This window comes from Pelmatolapia mariae, unplaced genomic scaffold (genome assembly GCF_036321145.2).
Source record: "Pelmatolapia mariae isolate MD_Pm_ZW unplaced genomic scaffold, Pm_UMD_F_2 NODE_ptg000655l+_length_36226_cov_1, whole genome shotgun sequence".
Classification (NCBI taxonomy): domain Eukaryota; kingdom Metazoa; phylum Chordata; class Actinopteri; order Cichliformes; family Cichlidae; genus Pelmatolapia; species Pelmatolapia mariae.
In genome coordinates this window covers 25,107-36,008 of record NW_027052336.1, presented here as the reverse complement: position 1 = coordinate 36,008, position 10,902 = coordinate 25,107, and the positions used below count along the sequence as shown (strand labels likewise).

The following is a 10,902-nucleotide window of genomic DNA, read 5'->3' as shown; positions in this document are numbered from 1 at the left end:
AGGTGAAGGTGGAGGAAGGCTCAGACTCTGTCATCCTGCCCTGCAAAACAACACCTGACCTGCCTGAGGACACCACGGTGAAGTGGACTCACTCTGACCGAGAACTCATGATGGTCCATGGGTGTTCAAACGGAAGCGACCACCAGGACGACCTTTACTGTGGTCGCACAAAGACGAACGAAGACATGCTGAGAACTGGAGACCTCAGTCTGACCCTCAAATACCCCACAGTGAGAGACAGTGGAGGATACATCTGCACCATCTACAGGGACAAAGACATCCTGAGACAGAAAGTAGTGCTGAAGGTCAAAGGTCAGACATGTAGCTACAGGTCAGAGCAGGAGATTGAGTACAGCGTTCAGCAGTCATGAGATATTGTTTTGTTTGTCCACAGAACCGTTTCCGTCCTGGGCCACAGTTCTCCTGGTTTTCCTGCTTCTTCTTGTAGTTGTTTCTGCGAGTCTTTTATTTCATTTCCGTCATTCCTTGGTGTCAGGTGAGTCTCTCATACTACACTACCCATAATGCATGTAGTTAGCAAGAGTCCTCTGGGGTTTCTTGACTTGTTCCACTAATTTATTCATTATGATTCAAATATTTAATTTACATATTAATGATCAAGGAACTGCCGTCACAGCCCATTGTTCATCTTACTGCTGTCTTACTCTGTACAGTTTTCTATACATATTTCTGTACATTGTTACCTGTATATACAAACTTCAGTTGCTTATGTATATGGGACCACTTTGTGTTTTCCTTTTATATTTTATATCCCCTTGCTATGAGAGTTGTGTAACACCCACATTTGTCATTCGTGGGATAATAAAGGTTTATTCTATTCTATTCCAATTCCACCAATAAGATTGGGGAAACCTGCAGTCAGCTGAGTCACTAAGTCATTTGGATGAGTGATGAAATGTTTCTACCACTGAAAACGTTACGTCCAGATGAACAGAATCAACTTTTGGAGATTTACTTACCTGTATGATTGAGCATCAGGACACTTTAGTTATTCACAGTAATGAATCTCTGTTAACGGTTGTTGTAATGACAATAACAGATGTAGTTCTAAACATCACAAGCTACAGGGTCTTTTCTTGAGGCTTCTTCAAGACTATTTTTACGTTTATTTGAGGTGGAGCAGTGAAGATTAGACAAGTTTAGAAATAGATCAGAAGAAGACATCCAGCAAATGGTCATTTTTCCAATCAGTGATTTAAACTGGTGCTGGATCCTGTGTTCTTGGTGTTGTTGCTATGCCAACAGCAGATAGTTTTTCCACTGCATTAGCCTGTTCCTGCTGGTGGTGTTGTTCAAACAGAAAATAAGTCTTTGTTAGTCTGTAGATGTTGGAGGAGCTCCTCAGTGGGCACTTTCTCTCAGAGAGTCTGCAGGACTCTTGGTCTGAAAGCTCCTCCTGTGTCCTCGAGGATCAGAGTGTAAAATGAGAAGTGAACAAACACCTGCTGAACTTTGACCTCCAGGAAAAAACCTGATAACGTTCCCCCTGTGAGAACAGCGAGATCTGCTCTGAGCTGCTCCATAAACACAAATCAGACTTTGTGCCTTAGATTGTGTCAGGCTGGGGAGAGACTCAGAGGCAGACCGTCTCAAAAGTTCACAATTTATTTACAACAGACACCAGGTGCGAATATATACAAGTGGGGGGAAGGGTCGCGGGAAGGGGGGTCTCCAGGAACACAGGCATGGGGAAGGAACACACGGGCTATGTACAATCCTCCACGGCCGCTCAGGCTTAGCTCGGACTCAGGCTTTGGCTCACCAAACGGCGATCCTCGGGCTGGCAAGAAGTCTGGCACAAGAAAGGAGAACAGGTAAGTTGCAGCATGAATGAAACTCAGAGATAGCTAGATTTGCAATGACACTGACGAGTGTTACACAATAATCCAGCGATGAGGCACCTCCAGCCACCTCCTTAAGTACCTAGCCAGAGTGAGCGCTGATCACAGGAGATTGTTTGCAGGTGCGGGAGCTCACAGAGAACTCCGCCCCGGTGGTGCGCAGAGCGCGAGAGGGAAGAGAGAAGGGACAATAGAGGCAAAAACACTTGTAGCCAGACTGGGCTAGCCGGGGAGGCACAGGGCCATGACAGATTGTTTGAACCTTCAGCGTTCAGTGAAGCTACAGATGGATGATTCAAACAAGACACGGTATTTCTCTACACCTCTGAAAACTTGCTGCTGTCTGTGTTTGTTGTTCTTTCAGTTATTCCAGTGAAGGTGGAGGTGGAGGAGGGGGCGGAGTCTGTCCAGCTGCCCTTCAAAACAACAAAAAACCTGTCGGGGGAAATTCAAGTGATATGGGAACGTTATGAGCAATGTTCCCTCTAATTTTTCACGTGTCTGAGCGAACACACAAACTCCCTGAGCGGTCCCTTGGACCACTGTGAGCGACATCAGACGTGTGCACTGTGGTCACGCCAGCATCGAATCCATCCAAGTTACATGGTTTATTAAAATAATCATATTACAGCATTTACATTTATGTTAGACTACTTTTAATTAACTGCTTTAGCCCACTTACAATGAAAATTAAAAAAAATCTAGTCATTGGCCTGTGTAGTATGTTAACACTACTGGAAGTAAAAATAACTTGAACTCCAATTTCGAAAACACAACTTTCTTTTTTTTTTTAATTTTTTTTATAAAGCTCTGACTTGTATTATGAGTATGAGTCTGTGGTCTGGGAGAGAGTCCTGTAACTCTGTCTGCAAAATACAGCATATAATGACCAATGCTGGGCAATTCATTATATAGTTACTCCTCAAAAAAGTAACTGAGTTTGGCAAACAAAGTTTTTTGCAGCTGTTTACCTAAAAATGCAGCCAAGGCACTTTTTTTAAATAAACATTTCAAACTATTTACAGAACAATCAGCTGTTCTGCATAATAACATAATTTCTGTCCACTATGAGATAAAGGAGAACAACAGCCTGATACCTGCAGGCCTGACAACAGGAGATGTATCACTCCTGTAACACCTGTAACATTCAGCAGTCGCCTCATTGTTCTGACACACACAACAAAACTATTGACTACACTACACACTAACTACACACTAACTACACAAGATTTGCGCTAAACGTCTCAAATCTCTCACATCTCAAAACACCGCGGTCACTCCTAAAACTTCCTCCCGTTTCTTAACAACTAGATGCCACGTTGCCATATCATTTTTTGATTGGTCGACATGGACGAATAGGAAAGGAAGAGGGGGGTGGGGTTTGTTTTTGCTCACAGGTGGAGAGGGCTTTTTTCTTATAAAACGCCGTTTTTAGCGTTTCTTCCCACAGTAAATATAAACAACGATAGTATTCACGAAGAAAAGCAAAGATTGCTTATATTTTTATCATAACTCTGGTTTTACGTGGCCTATCAACACAATTTAAAAACTGGTATAAAGTCCACACTTTTTCCGTCAATTGTTCCGTCTGTCCTGCTCACATCTCCAATGGTTGTACACGTTGTCATTAACGTGGCTTCACGCCGCTTTGCCAGCTCAAACACCGGTGTCGGCACATAAGGACGCTGTCATAGCCTGTCAACGACGTTGATTGGCTGCGTATATACGAATGTGAATCGCGTGATTGGCTGAACTATGGGATAAGGTGGCATCGTTCTAATCCCATATGGGAGCAGCCAGTCACTCACTGACTAACACTGCAAAACAGAATTGTTAAAGTATTAATTTTAATTTCAATTCAGGTTAGATTTTTTTGCGCAACGCAGATTTTCTGTGCGCAGAGACCGTGCCAGCAGTGCGCAATTGCGCACGTGCGCAGCTTAGAGGGAACATTGGTTATGAGCCGTTCCAGAAGGCTCACGTGTTTACAAACGGCCCAAACCAATATGAAGAACCACACGAGGTTTACAGAGACCGAACTGTGATGAACAAAGACCTGCTGGAAACTGGAGACTTCAGTCTGACCCTGAAACAGCCCACAGAGAGAGACAGTGGAGAGTACAAGTGTTTGGTCTGGAGGAAGGGAACCTTCATCAGAAAGAAAACTGTGAAGCTCAAAGTCAAAGGTTGGTTTGTCTGTTTGTTTGTTGGCTTGTGTGATTGTGTCTGACTGTGTCGTGTCTCCTCTGCAGGTCCAGGATCAAACAGGGGGACATCAGGACCAGAAGCAGCTCCATTGATCCGACTCCTCTGACGGCTGATCAATCAGTGTTACGACTGCTGTCTTAATGTTGTCTCTCATGTGCAAATTTAAGTGTGCAGGTGCATTTCTGTCATTGGTGGATCCCGGAGACGGTACCTGCAGATTGGCTAACTACATGTAGACAACGTATTTGATGACTCCACCATGGACGGCCATTCATCCTCGGCCCATCACAGCCAGCAGTCTAGTGATGCTCGTTTTACACAGGTGCATGTAGGGGTGGACCGCCTTTTTATTTGATTACCGTTTTCTCCTGTTTTTGTTAGTTTTGGAGGTAAGCTGCTGTCATTTGGTTTAATTTCTTTGAGTAGTTTGTTTATATCCTTGTCTCAGGGACCAAGCAGTAAAGCATAAAGGACACAGGTGTTTAATTTACAAAATGGGGTTTTATTGACCCAAACGTAGAAAAAGATATTTAAGAAAGCCAGAACTTAAACAGGCAGACCAGCAAAAGAGGTCAACTCAATAGACTAAGCTCAAGATAACAATTAACAAAACCTCAAACAAACATAAGACAAACTGACGTCCTGAAATGACACACGGGGGAACTTAAATACTGGTTTAGCTAAACCACATGACACACACGGGGGAAAACAAAATGGCTGCCTTATAACCAACTAATACAAAACAATTAAACAAACTTGAAACACCCTCCAGGCAACGAAGCATGAAGGCTGTCAGTGGTACTTCAGCTCTCCCAGCCCTTTGCCAGACGGGAGAGAAGCCAAACCCCAGCTGACTCAAACACAGGAAGATGTATTAATATAAAACAGAACTTTGACCTTGCAGTGTTCATATGTGTGCACGCCATACAAACATTGGAAGGTGTAATAAAAACAAATAATAAACAACATTGGACAATGAGTAGAATATATTTAAAGTAGTGACTGCAAAGCAAACTAAAGTGAAGTAAGTAATGCTGAGGTGTGGCGCTTATCCTGTGCGGCTTGCCATCACACCTTCAGCCCCTTTTGTTTGTTGTATTGCCATTAGTTCCACCCCGAAGCTAAAGTCGCTCCTTTCCTTTGTGTTGAACCCACTCATTGTAAATGAATCGCCATCAAAATGTACATATTATGCGATGTGCTGCTTACGGTCACACAGGGATGGATCACCCGTGTATTATGGTCTGGCCACCCCTAGACGGGCCATAACAATCAGTTTGATCTGTGTGATTGATCAGTGATGTCAAACAGCATGATCACAGGTCCATAGTAACGCTTTTTGTTCTCACTCGCCTTTTTTAACTTGTCAATTTGGTTTTGATCTAAAATATTATAATAATTATTGTTCTATGAATTTAATCTGATCCAGTGTTGTTCTTCTGCTGTGGTGTTTGTAATGGAGCAGCTGCTCCTGACTACAGCTGGATGATTCAAACAGGACATGGCACACAGAGAAAAGGAGTAGAGGAAGAAAGCTGAATGCCTGTAATGATGATCTGCATGGATCAGAGGAACAGTGAGGAAACATGGAGGAACCTGTAAGGAACAATTTAAAGACAGAAAAACAGGAAACAAACTGCTGAGCTTCAGATTCAGAGTCTGAAACAGCAACAAAACACTGCCAGTAAACACGATCCAACTATTTAGTGTCACACAAAGCTCAGATGGCTCGTATATGTTGAGCTCTGAATGTGTGTAAGAGTCCGGCAGACAGTCTGATCCAGTTTGGCTCTACTGAAGAAGTCTGGATGTAGACCATGGAGGAATTTCTCACTTCAGGCTCTGATCCTGTTCTTAGACACTGAAGTTTTGTCTCGTTTTCTTCATCCTGCCAAGCTGTTCATGTTCAACACTACAGAGGGAACAAATCCACTCAGTGATTCAGTTTGTTTGGAGGAAGCAACTCATCTGAGGTCATTTGATCATCAGGTTGATTTGGATTCATTGAACATGATGATATTGCTTTTTGAAGTATGCTCATACTGATGGTAAGTCATAACCCAGACAGCTGCTCTGACTTTCTAGATTTCTTTAGTTTTGTTTATGTGCCCCTAAATTACAACAACAGTCGTCTCAAGATGCTTTAAACTCTAAGTCTGTGTAGTGTCTCAGTCATCCAGGTCACAGTCGTCTAAGCAGTTTGGAAAAAAAGTGAACAAACATAGAGTATGATGTGCAGTGCAGCGAGCAGTTCTCAGACCTCTACACTGGAGACACCAAGCAGCCACTTCATGCTCTCTCCCTCTAGTCCCTGTCAGGACTCTTGCTGCAGCATTTTGGATTAACTGAAGGCTTAATTTTACTGCTCTGTGCTTTAAATCAGCAGATTAATGATTTGCTGCAGCATTCGTTTTCACAATTGTGTTCTTTTATAGATTTTTAATCCCTATCTGATAATGTGTTTTAGTAGGTGGAGCTCGTACGGATCATTTTTTGCGGTGTCATGTGATCCATCAAACACCCCCTTTAGATTGGTCACATGCTGCCAGCACCGCCTCTTTCATGTGAACGTATGAGCAAACTCTGGGTTACCTTAGTGAGTTAATAACCAGCCTCATGCTTTTCCTGCTCATCACACATGTTGGTTTGTACAGCCTGACTGTAATAATGAAAACAGTCTGTTTTTCACTGGGATTCCCTGTGGTCCAGTTTGGGTTTTGCTCTTGAGTCCATTTTATCTCTGGTTCAGTTTAACCATTTAGAGGAGGACAGTAAACCTGTCCTGGTGGAGGAGAGATTGCTGTAGTTCTCTGCAGTGGTCGCAGTGGTTCAAACGACAAACTTTGTAACCTGAGTTTAATAAATAAATAAACTCACTCACTGTGGTTTATTTTATTTCTGTAAAGTCACAATATGATTCTCCCAAAAGTTTGATTCTGTTTATCTGGATGCAGATCCAAGTGACTTAGACTCACCTTCGTCCCGTCAAACAAATCACTTAGTCACTGACGTGTTCGTACGGCAGCTACTTTCAGCTATATATGAATGCTTATATAGGAACAGATTTGTTGTAAAACTGTTAAAGTCTAAAAATTGCATTTCTTACTGAAGCTCATCAGGGAAACAAAGACTTCAGACCCTCCCACTGTCTGCACAGAGATCTGCCAGGGATAGTGGCGTTATTCCACAGAACTGATTGGTCAGTAGGTGGTGAGTTCATACCTGCTGATCTGTAATATGCAGAACACAAAGAGTGCTGAGGTCTGACCCAGTAAACCCTGGGTCACATTTGACTGAATATTTAGAGATTTCCATTGTTTTTCTTTTCTTACCTTGTGTTTCCTTACTTTGATTTACCAGAGAGGAGATTAGGTGGTAAGGGGGTAGAAGCTCCAGCAGCATTTATAATATAAGGACAGCTGTTTTATTCTGTTTGACACAACGGCTGAAACATTTAACAAAGAGGTCAGAGTGACTTCAGAGTTATTTCTAAAGAAATGTCAGAGGATGCAGAGTTGTCTGTACCTGGTCTGTGTCCAGAGGAGTGTTTGTAACGAACAAATATGACTGCAAGTTCTCAGCTTCATACTTTAGAAGGCCACAGTAATGTGGACTCTTCAGCCGTGATCCTGATGCCAAATCTGTCCACCTGTGACGAGGAGGAGGAGATGATCTTAGAGGAGAAACACAGCACTACAGTGGTCACATATCACACAGATTCAGTCTGACTCTGAGGAAACCAACAGAGACTGACAGCAGCTATCTACAGCAGGTGCTGGGGTTTGTTGCTGACCTTTGACCTGTTCATTTACAGGTCAAAGGTCAGCAACAAACCCCAGCACCTGCTGTAGATAGTGATGTCAGTACTGTAGACAGAGGTCAAACTGAAGGGAAGATTTCCTAAATAGTTGTGACTCACCAGTAACATGTAGCTCAGAGCTAAACTCAGTGGAAACAGGATGCCTCTGCTACACAGTAAAAAACCAAGTGTCAATTTTACACTTAGAGAGTTGATTTTAACTCTGCTTCAGATAACATTTGGTCCCACTCAAAATTAGAGTTAAATTTACCTATGACCAGTGTTAACTTTTCAGTGTTAATTGTACTCAATTTAGTGTCAAAATTAACAACAAAATGTGTAAAAATATTTAACACTGAGGGTTATTCACACTGTTCAGAGTAATTTGATTACACTTTATAGAGCTATTTTTACTCCAAATTTAGTTTAATAATAACACTGATGTGTAATAATATATCATTTCTGTGTAGTGTTAATTTTTCATATTCATCTTATGATGCTATATGATACTGTGAGCCACCCTGGGGCGCACAGACAGAGACGAGGCTGCCGAACGGGTGAAGTGTCTTCCCAAGTACACAACGACCGAGACTGTCCAAGCCGGGGGCTCGAACCGGCAACCTTCCGATTACAACCTTCCGATTACAAACTCCCAACTCTTGAGCCACGATCGCCCCATTAGCATACAGTTCTATGATGCTCACTAGAGAAAGCAATACGGCGTTTCCCCAATGTCATAGTTGTTTGCAGAAAAGTGAAAAAAGTTGGTCAACGATGAACCGTATGATGTACCAAAGACATAATGGGCCCTAAAGACTTCATCAAGGGCTCCTACTGAACCTGTCGCTTTACATGGAAGTGCATGCTTGTCAATCACATTGAAGGTGTAAATGGTGCTTCTTGTGGATCCCTGAGCAAGAAGGTAACTTCACTTACCTGACTGCGGCAACTCTCCGGAGAAAATTCTATGTGCATCAGAGCTCTGAGACTGCACACACCTGCGGACTGGTACTAATCAACACTGTGTGGAGTTAAGTCTTCACTGCGTGTCTAACAAACTTTACACTGACTTTTAACTCTGATGTTAGAGCTGGTTTACTCCTCATAGAGTTGTAAATACTCTATCTAGATTAAAATAGGTTTACTCTGAAATATTGACACTACATTTTTTACTGTGTACAACAGCTGCAGTCTTTACTGCAGGTGGAGGGTTACACTCACAACATTTACACACTGTATACAGTGGAGCACATGTGGGCGCACACAGATCAACACCAGAAAGAGTTTCATAGTTTTACCACAGTGTGTGTTACTGCTGGCAGACAGCTGTAAACAACAACATGAATTTGTCTGTGAGAGTCCAGTCTGGTCACAGGTTCAGCTTCAATGTGAGATTCTCTCCTTCTGTGGTTCCTCCTTCCTCCTGGGTGATAAGAAGACTGTTTCACCTGGAACGACCTCGAGCAGCACTGCTGCATTATCTTGGTTAGTTGTTGGAAAGGCCTCCAAACATGATCCACCCACGAGGCCAAAGAGCATGAAGGGAAAAGAAATGTTTATTAAAGCCAAACAAACACAAACAAAACGCCATCCTGAGAGTGCAGCCATAATTCTGCGTGTGTGTGTGTGTGTGTGTGTGTGTGTGTGTGTGAGACAGAGAGAGAGATACCTCCTGCTCAGCTGTTGCTTAGCAGCCGTGTTTACTCTGGCATGGAAACCTAGCAACTGGGTCAAGGTTGTGAGCTGGACTCTTATAAGCAGCAGCAGCAGGTGGACGACATTGAGCAGCTTCACCATCAGGTTTCCATAATGCAGCAGAAGCTCAACACCTAAAGTCTACCTGGAGGTGGTGCAGATTGTTTCTGTTGAGAGCATCCAGCTCAGCAGCTTGTGTTGAGTAATCAGAAGGCAGCGTGGCAGCAGTGGTGTCTGCTCCTCCCCGTCTCCAGCAGCAGGCAGCAGTGTGGCAGGATTTCAAACATGGTAACATTTAACAGTGTTCTTTGGCAGGACTGTGGTGCATCCATCAGCTCCTACACAGCAGGCCCGTCCTGCTGCAGAGGCTCGAACACAACACACACAACACTAGCTCCTTTGTTACAGGTGCTGCTATGTTCTTCAGCCCTGAGCTGTGATCACATGACCTAAATGTGACCTGCTGGCTTCCCTTCAGCTTCCCTCAGTGTCACTTCACATTGTTTTTTATTTTGAATGTAACTTTTTTAGAGCATGGTAATAACACCAGCTCTGGCTTCAGGATCAGTGAGTATTGCTGCTCCTGAGGCCTATAATCAGATTTGGGGCTCTGCCTTTTTAATCAGGCCAACATCGTGTTTACTCTGAGCCCACAGAGCCTTAGGGACTTCCTGTTGTAGCTGCAGCGTCTTCCTCTGATGTTGTGTAAAGTGCTGTTTGTGTGTGTGCACAGCAACAGAGAAGCTGTTGTAAAAACACATTTGTGAGCAGCTGAGTGTGGTTTCATCTGTAGTTTGTCAGGCAGTCATAAGTCCTTCTTTTGCACCGTGACAGTTACACATGAGGAGCTGAGTTTGACACATCTAACATGTGACAGTTTGTAAGTGTTGTTGTGTTTAGAACAAACATTCGTAAAGTGTGTGTGTGTGTTTCCAGCTGGCAGTCTGCCCTGATATCATAACAGCTGATTGGAGCCACACATGTGAGTGTCAGGATCACTCCCTTGTTTTTGCTCTAATAATTATTTCTCTCCATGAGCTGTTTCTCTGCCTGAAGGAGGCGCCACTCCATCGCTTCATTTAGTGCAGAACAAGAGTCACATGATGCTGCTCTGTCAACACCAATCACACTTTGTACAGCTCATGTTGTGTTTGTTGTCCTCTCAGTCTGTCAAGTGGAGGTGGAGGAGGGGGCGGAGTCTGTCCCTTCAGAACTACACAAAACCTGCCTGAAGATGCTGCAGTAGAGTGGGTACGCTATGACCCTGAACCAGTGATAGATGTCCATGTGTATAAGAACGGCTCTGACCAGCATGAAGAACAGCACCAGGTTTACAGA

At 43.4% G+C, this 10,902-nt stretch overlaps 2 long non-coding RNA genes across 2 annotated transcripts; one reads left to right on the top strand and one right to left on the bottom strand.

Moving 5' to 3' along the window:
• Positions 1–202: 202 nt before the first annotated feature.
• LOC134623440 (uncharacterized) lies at positions 203–2,331 on the top strand. Its single transcript, XR_010093325.1, has 3 exons — positions 203–312; positions 395–496; positions 2,227–2,331. It is a non-coding gene; the product is annotated as an uncharacterized LOC134623440 (long non-coding RNA).
• Positions 2,332–4,149: 1,818 nt separating this feature from the next.
• LOC134623441 (uncharacterized) lies at positions 4,150–7,714 on the bottom strand. Its single transcript, XR_010093326.1, has 4 exons — positions 7,596–7,714; positions 7,403–7,515; positions 7,177–7,300; positions 4,150–5,982 (listed from the first exon to the last, which is right to left on the bottom strand). It is a non-coding gene; the product is annotated as an uncharacterized LOC134623441 (long non-coding RNA).
• Between the last annotated feature and the right edge of the window lie 3,188 nt (positions 7,715–10,902).